We start from the raw sequence: 17,715 nt of genomic DNA on the forward strand, positions 1-17,715 counted from the left end.
ATCATGACCCTCGAGATTGACAAATACATCCAATTCATCCAACTTTCTTTTGAAAAGAACAACTTTTATTTTAAAACCTTATCGATCTCATGAATTCATGCATCCCCACAAATATATATATCATTTTTCAGTACAGGAAAGCATTGGTTGTAGAATTCAGATATTATTGGTTATCATGTTTAGAGATATTTTCTTCTTAAAAAGATGAAAAATGAGCAATATTGCTAGCTTTCTTTTTACACATGGGATGGACCATTTTCTGTCTACCCTCTTGTCTAATATCAGGAACTAATAATTGGGAGTATCTCATATATTTTACTATTATTCCAAAAAATAATTTGAGTACAATTAATGATAATTAAACAAAACTAATAAATCAATCGTTACGATGCTAAAACTCAAATGTGCGGTCATTACTCTCTTTTTTCCATCATAAGCAGTTAGTATGCTTCATTTTTATTTAGTTTCTTTTTTTTCTCATTATATGACATATAGCTCTAACAATATGTATCTTTTCAATTTATCTATTGATCTTGAGTTGTCTCTTGTCCATCTGAAAGCCGAAACTCGAGCAGGGTGTAGGGTCGGGCTCAACAAGTCCCGGGATTAGGGCACCCCCACCCGAACCTTGAATAAAGAAATCATAAATGTATTATGCCTTTATTTTACCTTATTTTTAATTAAGATTGAACATTTGGTCTATTGATAATTATGATTTTTTTATGTAAGATATCATTAATTGGATTCTCAAAATGGCTGTACATTTGTTCTCTTATGAATTATTTCTGTCAAGAAAAATGAGAAAGGTCTAGGGCACCCAATCCTTGGGGCAACCCTTGTAGGGTAAAACTTTGTTGACAAAGTCTTTTACTATTATTTTTATATGTTAATTAACTGTAAACAAGATAGTATTTAAAGATATAAGTTGTGATGAGGTAAATTTCAAAAATGAAAACACTCCACTATCATAATTATATAAAAGCTATGATGAGATAGAATTCAAAAATGAAATGACAATTGGATAGAGCTTGTTCCACTATTATATGGAAGTCATGATGAGATAATTAAATTTCGAAAATGAAACTTCAATAGTTCAGTTAGAGGAATCAACTTTTATATACAAGTTACAATGATATAATTTCAAAAATGAAACATCATCTAAAGGCTCCACTTTTTTATAATGTCACATCATGTAATATGATCATGTCTATCAATAAGTTTGGTCTAATTAATTATTTTCACATTAGGTATAAGTTGGATTAACTTTGGGTAAGATTGCATTTTATATTGTTGATCTCGTTATTCTTTTATTTTCAACCGACTTTTGTGTTAGGTTGCTGATTTTAACTCACAAAGTCGCGATCTTCACTACCTAGTGGCACTGAAAAGTTCTACCATTTCAATTGGATATAGGAATTATGAGTAAATTAATGTGTTATTGGGTAAAGTAGGTCCAAATTATTAGTGGGTTAATTGTGATTAGAATTTGATAAGAAAAGAAGGAAATGGGGCCAAGAAGAGGAAGATTTGGTTATGAAAACCAAGAAAGAATAGTACTAGTGTGGGTTTTGATATAAAAACAATGGATCAAAATGAACCCCACCACACCCTATCACTACCATTTGGTTCAGAATACAACCGTTTCATTTTCAGGATTTTCTTGTTATTATTGCCTTGTCCCTTACTGGCCTTTTCGGTGGATTCTCTTCCCATCTGCACCACATCATAATATATACACATAATTATTATTTATTGAAAGGGATAATACATATACATTATTATTATTTGTATTTTTCCCTTACAGAAATGACTTTATCTATTTGAATTCTAATGTATTTTTTAAATAATAAAGAGTTTATTAGATTTTTTGCATAACTATTCTAATACATAAGATAAATAATTTGATGTTTGTTAATTATCCATTTGTTTTTATGTTGATAATGATCTAAATTAAAAATATGTATATTAATAGTTATGTTTGCTATTGTTTGCTATTGTTTGCCGAGAATTACATGATTTAAAAATATTTGAATCATGATATATAAAAATATATAATCTACATATCAAATAAAACAAAAAAAAAACAAAATATATAAAATGAAGTAATAAAAATATACTCTATAATTTAGATTATGATTAAGAAAATAATTTAAATCTTGATCTAAAAACAATATTATTTTCAAGTTCAACTTTTACAATATTTAATGAGATCCTTGAACAAAATATCAGTTTTAAATAGGCTTAAATTTTATATAAATCTTAAAATTCTTGACGACGTAATCTTTTACTTCTTATTTCTACGAGTGAGATTTTGTCATTGATTTACAATACCCTAAAAATGATATTTATGTGAGAAATTAGTTATACAATCCTCAAACAAAACTCTGAAAACAACACAAAAACGAAATAAACATTCAAGTGGGAAATATAGAGAAGCTCAAGACACGACATCAAACCTTCTAAGGTTTACATAAAATTGAAACAGCAATGTGGAACAATTGGAATATTATCTCATCTCAAATGTTGATTTCACTTTGTTGTTTGTTTTCTTATTTGCCTTCGCTTCGAGTAGGGCTGTAGGAAACCACTGAATTGACTCTTTTTCCATGTTCGGAAAGCCTGCTTTCAACGATTCGTATCCCTCAATTTCATTTTTCGTTGTTGCAATCAATTCGATCGTTGCTAATTCCCTTATGAAGCATGTGTTCCATCCCCTTTTCCAATTTCTTTCATTGAGATGAGTTTGGACAAAATAAATTTATTCATTTATCTTACAGGACTAAGGTGAAGTTATGTTAGTTTCGCCTTCCTATGTTAAAAAAAACTTATTTGTATTTTATTTTGATTAAATATTATTACCTTGAATTTATGAGTATACATTTCATCTTATACCTAATAATTATATTTTGTATCAGAATGTTTTCATCATCAATTTATAAATTTTATAAAAATATAAACAAATAAAATGATTTTATCCTTTAACATTATTATCTTATATTAATTAAAAATATTTAAGTAAAAGCTGAAGCATTATTGTCTTGCATTATTGTCTTTTCCTACACGTTGAAAAGGTATGTTAAATATAAGCCATATTATATTAATATTGTGTTATTATTCATAAAACTTTATTAATATTCCTAAGATATATTATATCATATCATGTGCATTTTAAAGACAAAAGTTTTATTATGACCATCAAGGATCCTATTAGCAGATACTCTGTCTGCTCAAATTAATTTCATTTTTAGATTAAATAAAAACAATATTGATATGTGTCTATTGGCATTTGTGATCCATTACTCATAGGTCAATATATAGCGGTAACATTTATCACTATAAAAAAAAGAAAGTTATTCCTTAAATATTATTAATAAATATGAAACAATTGATGAAATCACAATAATAGAAATGTAGTTATATTTAAAAGGTGATGGGATCACAATAATAAAAATGTAGTTATATTTAAAACGTGAAAGGTTATGTGAACCCCAAAAGTATGCATATAACTATTGAAAATGTGTATTGTCAGTATTAATTAAACTATAAGACATTTATTTTGTATGTTTTATTTGTTAATTTAAACATAATTGTTGGGATTTTCTAAGCTTTTATATATATATATATATATATATATATATATATAAAGAAAATCTCAACAAATGGTATAGAGCTAGGTTGATTTTTAATGCTTATAATCTTTATTTAATAGAATTGAAGAAGGAAGGGCATGACTTAAAACGCTCAATATAATTGTGTGTATTTTTTATAACTTAAAAGACTTAATATGATTATGCGTATTATTTATCACTTAAAATTCTTAATATTATTTTATAAAATATTTGTCAATTAATACATAACTGACGTATTAAAATCAAATTATAAAAATTGTATATATAATTAAATAATTCATTATTGGAATTACTTCATTTAAATATATAATTGATATATTAATTAATTATTATATTCATGATTTAGATAATGGGTATATTAAAATCATAACTAATAATTATATTTTGATATAATTGTATAAAATAAATTATATTTTGATATAATGGTAATAAATATATAATTAGGATATAAATAAAAGAAACCTCAAAGAAAATATTAAAGTACTTAATTGTCTTCTGTTAATGTGGTGAGAATGGAGATTTCTTCTTCATGTCTTAAAGTTTTTTTTTGTTGTGACCCGCACACCTGAGCTTAAAGAGAGAACATATTCGAACCATTGAAATATGATTTCATGATTAATGGGTAAATTTTAACCATTACTCTAGTATGTCAGTCCCGAGCAGCGACTAGAGTGAATGGAGACACGTTAGATATTTTTGAGATTGAGATCTCAATAGAATCAAAGAAGTTGATGTCCAATAGAATACATCAATAAGTTGATAGCACTAGTGATGGTTGCATTAAAGATGCAATTAGTATAGTGCGATACTTACCTTTTGAGCTTATGATGATCATGTGAGCCTGAGTTGCGGGTCATTATAAATTTGAAAGGACATCATCTCACTAGGATAATATGTGATATTGAATACCGAGTTAAGGTGTTTTGAGGGTCTCGTAACTTGCAATAAAATAGTGGGAGCCATATCTAAAATGTTTAAGTCCTAACATCTACATTTTAATACTTTTTAACAATAAAAGAAAATTTTATGATTTTCAGATATGTCTACTGCCATTAATATCCGTTCATTAATGAATGAACACAAGTTGGTTGGAACCAATTTTTTGGACTGGCTCAAAAATATTAGGATTGTCTTAAAGACTGAAAAACTCGGGTAAGTACTAGACATGCCAATTCTCGATGATCCTACTAAGGATTCTACACTTGAAGAATTGACTGAATTCAATAAGCATAAGGATGCTAATGAGGTAGTATGTGAATTGATGATTTCCTCGATAAATTCACAATTACAAAAACAACATGAGCATATGGATGCTTATACTATGTTATACCATCTTAATGAATTGTTTATTGAACAAGTGAGAGATGAAAGGTTCTAAGTCTAGCGGTTGTTATTCAATTTTAAATTGCAAGAGGGATCTTCTGCGGTCACTCATGCATTGAAGATGGAAGATGCTCGGATACATTGAGAGGATGAAAACTCTTGGTTTTGAATTACAAGAGGAAATATGTATTGACCTAATTCTGCATTCACTTCCAAGTAGTTATTCACAAGTTGTTTTTAACTACAAGCTGAACAAAATCGATGGCACAGTTCCAGAACTCATCAATTTGCTGCGACAAGTTGAACCTTCAATGAAGAAAGAAAAGAAAGAAGTTCTTCTCATATCTTCTAATAAAGTTCGAAAAAAAATTCAAAAGAGTTGGAAAACCAATGTAGGCCTCATCTTCTTGTAACAAGGGAAAGGGCAAGATTCTTGAAAAGAAGAAAAATGAAAAGGGGACTTGTTTTCATTGCGGTAAAGATAGCCACTAGAAGAGAAACTGTAAGGTCTACTTAGAGTCACTAAAGAAGAACAAAGTATCATATGTTGGTACTTCCTTAGGTATGTTTATTATTGATAACAAGTCTGGTTTTAATAATGTATGGGTATTAGATATTAGATGTGGCTCACATTTGTGTGTTAACATACATGGGCTTAAAAACAGGAGGCTAGTGAGGAAAGGTGAAATCGACCTACGAGTTGACAATGGAGCAAAAGTTGTTGCTTTGGTTGTGGGAACTTACTCTTTGTCTTTACCTAGTGGTCTTGTTTTGGATTTGGATAATTGTTATTTTGTTTTTATACTTGTTAAGAACATTATATCTATTTTAGCCTTAATTTTAAATGGTTTTGAATTATTATTTTCCGACAAAAGTTGTCGTATTTTGCGTGATAATATTTTTTATGATATTGGTTGGATATATAATGGTGTATTCTTATTAGATCTTAACAATGACATACTCTCAATTGAAACATGTAACACAAAGCATGTTAGAACATATAATCAATTAACCTCATATATGTGGCATTGTAGATTAGGATACATAGGAGAGAAATGCATGAAAATTTTTCATAAGGATGGATGTTTCGGGTCATTTGATTATGAATCAGGTGATACATGTATTTCATGCATTAAAGGCAAAATGACAAAACTGTCTTTAGTAGAAAAGGAGAGCGTTCTTCAGAGCTATTGGGTCTAATACATACTAATGTATATGGCCCAATGTCAACCGAAATACGTGGAGGTTATAGCTATTTCATTACATTTATAGATGACTACTCAAGGTTTGGATATGTGTATTTAATGAAATACAAATCTGAAGCTTTTGAAAAATTCAAAGAGTTTAAAAATAAAGTGGAAAAACAATTGAACAAAAGTATTAAAACAATTCGATATGATCGAGGAGGTGAATACTTGAGTCAAGAGTTTCAAGATTATCTAAAAGACAATTGTATATTGTCTCAACGAATTCCACCGTATACACCACAACACAATGGTGTAGCAGAAAGACGAAATTGTACCTTGTTAGACATGGTTTGATCAATGATGAGTTTTGCAATATTATCAAAGTCCTTTTGGGGTTATGCACTTCAAACTAATATTTACTTATTAAATAGTGTGCCCACGAAGGTAGTTGAAGTTACTCCAATTGAAAAATGGAGTAACAGACGACCTAATATGTCTCATTTGAGAATTTGGGGTTGTCCCACTTATGTGAAGCGGATAGTATCAGATAAGCTAGAATCTAAATCTGATAAGTGTTTGTTTGTAGGATATCCTAGAGAAACCAAATGATATAGCTTTTATGACCCACGAGAGCAACGAGTGTTCATCTCTAGAAATGCTTTCTTTTTAAGAAATAGTTTATTTTAAGAGAAGATAGTGGGAGTAATATTGAGCTTAATGAAATTCAAGATACTGAAACATACACAGTTTAACTACAAATTGAAGAAGTCGAGACTTCTCCAATAGAACCACATAAACATGTAAATGTAGAAGTGATTCGACCTAAAACTACACAAGGTCCTCGTAGATCAAATAGAAGACCTCATGCACCTATACTATATGGATTTCTTATAGATGAAGGAGGATTACCTCACATAGAAGATGATGAGCCTATGAACTATGATTAAGTTCTAAAAAGTTCAAAACGTGAGGGATGGCTTGAGGCCATGCAATTAGAAATGGATTCCATAAAAATTAACAAAGTATGGACTTTGGTTGATCCACCCGATGGGATAAAACTCATTGGATGCAAATGAGTTCTTAAGAAGAAACCTAATAGGGAAGGTAAAGAGTTTACTTATAAAGCAAGATTGGTAGCGAAAGGATATAGTCAAAAGCAAGGTGTTGATTATGATGAGACTTTCTCTCCAGTAGCAATGCTTAAATCCATAAGGATACTCCTAGATATTGTTGCTCATTATGACTATGAGATTTGGCAAATGGACGTCAAGACTACGTTCTTGAATGGAAATCTTTTTGAGGAAGTATACATGATACAACCTGACGGTTTCACTTACAAAGATAGCGAGAAGGTGTGAAATTACAAAGGTCCATTTATGGATTGAAGCAGGCATCGAGGAGTTGGAACATCAGATTTGATGAAACAATTAAGGTGTTTGGTTTCATACAGAATTTAGATGAATCTTGTGTATATAAGAAGGTGAATGGAAGTGCAATTATGTTTCTTATATTATATGTAGATGACATATTAATAATAGAAAATGACATTCCAATGTTACAATCCACTAAAATTTAGTTATCACATAAGTTCTCCATAAGACATATATTGGGCATTAGGATCTATAGAGAAAGATCAAGAAAATTGCTTGATATTTCCCAGGAAATACATAGATAAAGTGCTAAGGAGATTTAGCATGGAAGAATCCAAGAAAGGATATGTTCCTATGATGCACAGAGAACATATTTCTAGATCCATGTGTCCAAAAACGCATGAAGAAATTAAGGATTCGCTTGAATGAGATTTAGTATGCTTCGGAGATTGGATCCATCATGTATTCTATGTTATGTACAAGAACTGATGTATCGTATGCATTAAGTGCAACGAGTATATATCAGTCAAATTCAGGTGAAGGTCATTGGATTGCAGTCAAGAATATCCTAAAGTACTTACGAAGAACTAAAGATAAATTCTTGATATATGGAAGACATGAACTTGAAATAAGTGGGTATACAGATACCATCTTTCAAATGGATAAAGATGATTCAAAATCTCAATCGGGTTTTGTGTTTATGATAAATGGGGGCGTAGTTAGTTGGAAGAGTTCCAAACAAGCGACGACAGCGGATTCGACAACGAAGGCAGAGTATATTGTGGTCTTTGAGGCGGAAAAGGAAGTTGTATGGATAAAGAAGTTTATTACTGAACTAGAAGTGGAAGTGGTTCCAAGTATTGAAAGTCCAATAAAAGTGTATTGTGACAATAATGGAGCTACTACGCAAGCAAAGGAACCACGATCTCATCAAAGATCCAAACATGTACTTCGAAATATCATATTATTAGAGAGATTATCTCAATGAAAACATCTCTATAGAAAGAGTTGACACTGATCAGAATATATCTGATCCGTTTACTAAAGTACTTCTTAAGCTAGTTTTGAAAAACATGTGAATTCTTGTGGTATTAGATACCAAAGTGAATGTCTTTAGAGCAAGTGGGAGTTTGTTAGATAAGAGTGCTCAATGGCCATCACCTTGGCACCTAATTATAATAATTGAATATAATTTCAATTAATAAAGGCATCTTCATTGTTTCATACTATTATTTAATTGTGGGAAAAAAGTTGTTTTTTTAATATGAATCTGTTGAAATCCATGATATGATACTAGTATAAAAGTGTTTATGATAGTGATCATGAGATAAGCCGCTTATTATATTACATAACGTTCATATCAAAAAGGATCCCTAGTCATAGGTTTATTGATATAGAACATCATTAAACCGGTAAAACTAGTGTGTGTTGCATTACTTGATTTGATCAAGCGAGTGTTGCTATGACTCGAGACTATAATTGATAATCTGAATAAACATACAAGTGGTTGTTGAGGAGTTAACAATGCACTAGAGTGTCCCGCATGAGACCCCTCATGGTAATATATTTATTCTATGTTAGTGGCGCATCGCATAGCTACTATAGTGAATTATCCTTATACTTAAGGTGCTCAAGTAAAATTATATGTGTGGAACATGTACTTTAATACTAGTTACGATCGATTTATAAAAGGGAGATCAGGAGCTAGTGGTTAGGTATGTGAAAGATATATAGTGATAATGTGAGTAGCCAATAAATAAATCACAACTCTTGTACTAGGAACAAGAATGTATATACTCAAAGGCCTCTTGTTAAAACACTACTTTCTAGTCCATGACCATGGCATTCTATCTCGGGTTCATTGTCTCTCGAGAATAGACTTAAGATAGTAGTAAGTTTCGGTATGGCAAGAAAATTAGGCTTTTCGGTCTAGTGGGAGTTGACAATCAATAACCATACTCAAATAACTGAGCCGAGTATAAGATGTGACGAGATGAACATTCACAAAATAAATAGTTACAGACAGGTTCGACGCTTCGTCAAAGTTAATACCAGTTAACTTTCTAGAGTATTAGGAGTCACACGCGTTTAGAAACATTCTTGTGACTAGATTATAATTAATTGGTTAATTGTAATCGGCTAAAAACTCTAGGGACTTAATGGGTCACACGCAATAGAAGAGTTAAATTAAAATGTAAAATGAGAATAAATTATGAATTTATTCATGGATGATAAATATTAATTAAAATGTAAAATGAGAATAAATTATGAATTTATTCATGGATGATAAATATTAATGAATATTTAGAATAAGTTTTATTTTGGAGATAATATAATATTTATTAAAGATTTTATATTATTAATCAACCAATTGATTAGAAAAATTAATAGTGATTGATTAAACGTTTCTATTTTAAACTAGGAAAATTTCCGTACGATCCACACGGATAAGAATAAAAATAAAATAAATTAAAAAAATTATAATAATACTTTTTCAATGTTTAAAATTATTAAAATAAAAAATATAACTCTCTCATTCCACATTTTATTTATTTCGATAAAACAACTTATTTTCTCACATGTTTCATCACATATTTTTTCCGAATGAATATCTCATTTCGTGACTTTACACTCTCACTATGTCAATCAAATATTTAATTCATATTTTTTAATAATTATAATCGTGACCTCACACTTAGGGTTGTAAATGAATCAAATACTTTTGATTCGATTCGGTATTCGTATTCGAATTTTGATATTCGTATTCGTAATTTTGTGATTCGAATTCGAATAAAAATATTCGATTCGATTCGACTAATAAACGAATACGAATACAAAATCAAGATATTCGATTCGGTATTCGCTAATATTCGATTAAATATTCGATTATATATATATATATTATATATATATATTATATTATATTATATATTATATATATATATATATTTATATATATATATTATATATATATATATTATATATATATATATATATAATATATATATAATATATATATATAATATTATTAATTTTAATTTTATAAATATTATTTATTCTAAAACCCTAGTACATATATATATTTCTTCGGTTGAAAATTTGAAACTCACATCTAGTCATTCTGCTGCTAATCACTCAAAACCTACCACCGCTTCCATCTCATCTCTTCTCTTCTCCAGTCGACGTTACTTTGGTCGCCGCCGCCTCCATGTAGTTCTCTTCTCCGCTCGTCGTCTTCTTCACTCGACACTACTCTAGTGATTTCTCCGGTGAGTCTTTTTGTTCTCCGGTCATGTATTTCTTGACCAGCTATAACCCATATCTAATATGACTATTAAATATTGTATATCATTTAGAATATAGATATATTTTTTTAACATTTTAAGCTCTAATTACATATTTGTTATGAAAGGGGGAGAAAACTATGATCGAGATAAATGATGATGAATGTGATGGTGCCTTGCGAATTGAGAATGTGAATGTTGATGGGGAGAAAGATAAGAAAGAAGGTAAAGATGATGAAGTTGAGGAAGAAGGTAAAAATGTGGAAGATTGTAAAGATGATGTAGTTGAGGAAGATAAGGGGCATTTTGAAAGGAAAAAGAGAAAGATTTGCAAGCCATGAAGGATTCGAATATTGATTTACAAACCACTTTAATAAAATGTTCTTTTGATAACTATTGTTTATGTTATGTTATGCGGAAGTTTTAATTAATGGCTTGCATTGCATTGTATTGGGAGTTGAATATTGAAATCGTAATTTGAACATTATTATTTAATTTGTATTAGGTAATATTATTGAATATTGTTATATATTATGTAAAAATATTAATTTTCAAATTTTCGAATAAATTGTATAAAATATGTTTTAAAAAAATCGAATCGAATACTCGAATCGAATCGAATAATACGAATATCAATTTCAAATCGAATACGAATCACATTAATTATTCGAAAAAATTTCGAATAAGAATACGAATATTCGAATAGTTTCACGAATACGAATCGAATACAGTAATATTCGCTTCGATTCGATTCGTTTACAACCCTACACACTTTGGTCAATTAAATATTTGATTCATATTTCTTTAACCACTTTCAAATGATACCGGTCTATTATTCCTCGACAAACCAGATCTCAATCACATTTGGTTAAACGTTGTACTTCTTTTGTTAGGTTGCAAGTTCGAAACCTACAAATAACATTTTTAAATTTATTTTTAACCGTTTTAAGTTTATGAGCGGGTCAACCCACAATCCGACCCAACTATTCATTTACTCTCACATAAATATCCAAATTAACCACAGCTCTCGACCCGGCAATCCAGAAACTTTAAAAATTAAGCATCATTATATATATATAGAATAGTTAGTTAAAAATTTGAAATTTTATTGTTAAAATGTCTCCCATTCATCAAATTTGGTGTTAAATCTTAAATATAAAGCGTTGTTAGCCTAGTTGGTTAAAGGGTTGTACTTGTTTTTTAGGTTGCAAGTTAGAAACCTACAAATAACATTTTTAAATTTATTTTTAACCGTTTTAAGTTTATGGGCGGGTCAAAGTTTATGGGCGAGTCAACACACAATCCGACCCAAGTATCCATTTATTCTAACATAAATATCCAAATTAACCACAGCTCTCGACCCGGTAATCCGGACACTTTAAAAATTAAGCATCATTATATATATATATAGATTAGTTAGTTAAAATTTTGAACTTTTATTGTTAAAATGTCTTGCGTTCATCAAATTTGGTGTTGAATCTTAAATATAAAGTGTTGTTAGTCTAGTTGGTTAAAGGGTTGTACTTGTTTTGCTAGGTTGCAAGTTTGAAACCTACAAATAACATTTTTAAATTTATTTTTAACCGTTTTAAGTTTATGGACGGGTCAATCCACAATCCGACTCAAGTATCCATTTACTCTCACATAAATATCCAAATTAACCACAGCTCTCGACCCGGTAATCCGGACACTTTAAAAATTAAGCATCATTATATATATATATAGATTAATTAGTTAAAAATTTGAACTTTTATTGTTAAAATGTTTCGCGTTCATCAAATTTGGTGTTGAATCTTAAGTATAAAGTGTTGTTAGCTTAGTCGGTTAAAGGGTTATACTTGTTTTGTTAGGTTGCAAGTTTGAAACCTACAAATAACTTTTTTAAATTTATTTTTAACCATTTTAAGTTTATGGGCGGGTCAACCCACAATCCGACACAAGTATCCATTTACTCTCACATAAATATCCAAATTAACCACATCTCTTAACCCGACAATCCGGACACATTAAAAATTAAGCATCATTATATATATATATATATATATTAGTTAGTTAAAAATATGAACTTTTATTGTTAAAATGTCTCGCGTTCATCAAATTTTGTGTTGAAACTTAAATATAAAGTGCTGTTAGCCTAGTTCGTTAAAGGGTTGTACTTGTTTTGTTAGGTTGCAAGTTCAAAACCTACAAATAACATTTTTAAATTTATTTTTAACCGTTTTAAGTTTATGGGCGGATCAACCTACAATCTGACCCAAGTATCCATTTACTCTCACATAAATATTCAAATTAACCACGGCTTTCGACCCGGTAATCCGGACACTTTAAAAATTAAGCATCATTATATATATATATATGATATTTAATTATTAATTATTATTAATTTATGATAAACGGAAAGATATTTGAAAATAGTGATTAACTTCCTTTTATGTATATAACCTTTCCATTATTATAATTAATAAATGAATTAAATATAATGAAATCATCATATAAGATAATGAGTTTTTCCAGAAAATAAATCTGTCTCTCTCTCTAGAAAATTATTTCCCCTTTCTAAAGTTTGTTCAAAAAAAAGTTTTCACTTATCTTATTCTTTCATCCATTTCGATCAACAATATTGAACACTAGAATGGTTTATTGGTTGATCATTCATTTCTAGAAAATGTTTCTAATTATTTTAATCTTATCTTCGAGTGGATCAACGTTAAATACGTTGAAAAAACGTTTGGTAAATAAGAAGACGAATGGTCATTTATGTCTTGATCATGAAGTACTCGTGGGATCTTAAGGCAGTTCAAACACTTCTTGAGAAGTTGGGAGAACCGTACTAATGGGATCTTAAGACATTTCAGACACTTCTTGAGAAGTTTGGAAAAACCGTGAGGAGTATTAGTCACGTTCGTCATCATAAGCTTAAAATGTCAACGACATGTCGTTTTTCTATAAACCCCCTATAGAAAACTTTTTTAATAAAACAATATTTTTAAAATTTTATAGAAATATATCCCAACATTTGGAAATTAATTATCACAATAATTAATTTTGATTAAATTTTAAATAATCTTTTAGATTTAAGATAATCAAATTATAATTTGATTAAAGAAATCCGTATATTTAATTAATTTAAAATAATTAATTAAAAAAATTATTTATTTGATGAAAGAGTCGCCAATTGGTTTTAATTTAAAATCAATAAATTTATACGTCTACATACATATATTCGACTAGAGATTCTTTTAAATTCGATGTTTGATGATACTCGGAAAAAGGCTTTTGCACTATATCCTCTTTACCTGTTAAAAACGGTTTCTACTTTATAAAGTCTCGGATTTTGAAAATTTTGTTTTATTACATTTTATTTAATCAATCATTCTTCAAGTCCTAGACATTCACAGATCTTCTTGCATTTAAAATTGTATAATAATATTTAAATGCTAGTACTTGAGATTGATATCGATAGTTGTTGAGGAAGTCACCTGAAAAACATCAGTTTAAGGTATTAGGACTTTAAAATAAATCCCAAACTGGCCCTTATCAAAAAAGAAATTATGAAAATATTCTAAAAATATTCTAAACATGTTATGGAATTGTTTTTTATTTTTTTCGGATTTTTAAAAAATGGATTGGGGCTTCAAAATGAAAAAAAATGAAATTTAAAATCTCAATCAAATAGGCCCTAGGACCGACCCTCTCGGTTTAGGGTGTCGATCCCTCAGACTTGAGCTAAAACCCTCTCGGTCCAAGGTCAGGATCTCTTGGTCAAGATGCGGGAGCCTCGGTCGAAGTGCGGGAGACTCTTGATCCTAGGTTAAGGATCATCGGTCAAGTGCGGAAAGTCCTCAGTCCTGAGCTAGGAATTTTCGGTCGGGTGCGAAGATTCCTCGGTAAGGGTGCGAGGGGCTCTCGGTCGGGTGCAAGATTTCTCGGTTGAGGTCCGAGGACTCCTCGATCCTGGGCTAGGAATCCTCAGTCGGGCACGAAGAGTCCTTAGTCGATGTGCGAGGGGCTTTTGGGTGCGAGGAGTTCTCGATCCAATGCTAGGAATCATCAGTCAGATGCAAGGGAGGGTTCAATTTTCTCGGTCCTAAATCGAACATATTATGAACCATAGGTCAGGCGTCAAGAAAATCAAACTATTGGTTTGATGGTTTTGACTAGGGCGTTGATCCAAAGACATGGGGAGCTTCACCTAATCTTAATGGTCATTTATAACATCATCCTGATGCATCCTTTGATCGGGATGATGTTCTATTCAACTTAAACAATTTTGAGGTAAAAAATAGGTTATTGTTTTTTAAGGTATGTTGAAGCGTAAGGAGCTTGTCAATAGTTTTCTTATGATTTAAATGGTTGAATGAAACCAAAACATGAACACTGTCCGTTCATTTTGACCAATTCAAGAACTGAAAATTTTATTTTATAAAAAAATAGTTTTTGACTAAACATGATCGGGGTGACTTGGAATTGGTTTGAATATGTTCATAATATCCTTATAAATATATTAGAAATTTTATGAGTTGTTGTTCTTGAGTAAGAACATAAACTTGATTTTGAACAAATTCATAATCGAATTTGGGTATTTTATTTAGGTTGATTGATTAAATTTTGTTTCGATGGAAAGCTTTTACAAATGATCCTAGAATCGTTTTTCAATCAAGAAATCAGACAAGCAAGCAGCATATAAAACTAGTCGAACTAAAATATAAAAAATTCAATTAAACCTTGTAAATAGAATTACAGTGATTGGAAGTTTACTATAAGTTGGAGAACACTCCTGCACTTTTTTAGAATCTTTATGAATGTCCATATCCGAGCTTTACAGCCTTACACGAAAGTTCGAATTTTCAAACAAAACTTGAAATTTTTTATGGCGAATTTCGTTCGGGATTAATTGAGGGCTTGTGAGTAGATTCATTGCCTTCGGATTGCCTAAAGGAGGCTAATTATAACCTCACAAGGTCGGTTGATCGACCAAGTAGATCGAATTTCAATCAAAAGTCATCAATGATGTTTTGTCTCTTCATCCAACATGATCGATCAAGCCATGATGAGGCCTATAGTCGTAGGTGAAATTATCACCATGGTAGGGTGATCATTTTAGCTTTTAAATTAGTCGATTTGGTGAACTAACACCGGAGTTTCATCTTTGAGAAATCAAAGATTTCGGTTGTTCATCATTGTTGTTCGTCGCGAGGAAGAAGACAAACCAGGAGAGAAACGACATCGTTTTGGGCCAAAGCGCGGACACTTGGGCGTTTCATCCGCGTTGCGTCGGCGCTTGGGCGTTATGTTGCGTTTGGGCTAACGGCGTTGAGGCGCGCGTTAGTTGTTTCGTTGCTACGCGAACGCGCACCTCTTCCGTTGCAGCGGGAAACGCGACTTACTCTTGGGCGTTGGATAATAATTCACCGCTCATCCAATGGTTGTGAGGTATGTTGCACTGATCTCTCTTGATTTCGGTGGCAACGAATTCCATCCATTTTCTTGCCTTGGAGTTTGTTTGAATTTTTCAATTCCTTTTTGCTCCATTTTCAACCTACAAAATATTGTTAATAATATATTACATTTATTTTGCTCGTTTATTTGTTTTGGAGGTTTATTAATTAATCTATTTGGGAAAAAATGGATATAACATTTATCCTAAATTATTTATTTTAATTCTCCTTAACTTCTTAAAATTAATTTGAGATAAAATAAATACAACATTTATCTTGAATTATTTTATTTATTTTTCTTGAACATTATCTTAATTAATTGGGGTTATTATTATAATAATTAATTCAATTAATTATTTAATTGTGTTGGTCATGATTTTAATTATTTTGATTTTATTTATTCAAAATATTTATTTTAAAATTGCTGACAATACTTAAATGGAAGGAAATAATACGAAAATTAGGTAAGAAAATCCATTTTTTCGACTTTAAATTGTGTTGAAAATATTATAGAAATGGGTTTTAGGTCAAGAGAAGTTTAACATAATTCACTTTAAGAAACGTCTTTTATTTTAGCTGATTATAAAGTTCTTATTTAGTTACCATTTTAAATCTTAAAACAAAAAAAAATAAATAAAGGGATTTTAAGTAAGTGATCATCACATTTATGGAAAGACTTCAACTATTTAATTCGTTTACCTGTACACTTAATTGTCCATCTTCAATCTCTATTCTCTACAACTTGAAATATATTTGACTTAAATTTTGTGGGTCATAATTTATTTTGTATGTTTAAGGGAAAAAAGAAGAAGGGTAGTATAAAAAATGAATAGAAAATGATAAGATAGTATTTTTTTTTATTTAACTAACAAACTTTTGATATTATTGAAGTTATTTTTTTTTGTTGAATAACTTTTTTCTTTGATAAGTATATTGAAAGGAAAAAGGCTTAAATTATTAGATTGATGGTTAAAAGTACACAACAAAATGATATAAATCAATTATTTTTTCGTCATGGCACAATGGTGACCTAAAGTGCACTTTATCTAATCGTAATAAGGATTGCACTATGAAGCAAACAAATAGAATCCAAATAAATTCATCACAAAACCAATGGAATCCAGATAAATTCATCACAAAACTCGTCTCATTGTTTGTGAAATCTCTCTATTTTTGTTATTTCGGTCCATGTTTTTCAACAACCCCGATAGTCTTTGCATTATTCACTGAAATTTTACTACGTGACCTCAATGCCATAAGAAGAATGGGTGTAGTTTATTCATCATCACATCATATATGAATTACCCTAATATATGTATTTTTCATACAATGATCAAATAATCATCAATAAGAATTTCTCCATCGTCTACCTAAAAAACACAATTTTGCCCACCCTGAATTTTTTATTTTTGTACGGTACAAATTTGATCTTACCCCATAGTTTTTTTAATTTGTTAATTTAATACACTATTATTTTATTTTAA

This window comes from Impatiens glandulifera, chromosome 7, assembly GCF_907164915.1.
Source record: "Impatiens glandulifera chromosome 7, dImpGla2.1, whole genome shotgun sequence".
Lineage (NCBI taxonomy): Eukaryota > Viridiplantae > Streptophyta > Magnoliopsida > Ericales > Balsaminaceae > Impatiens > Impatiens glandulifera.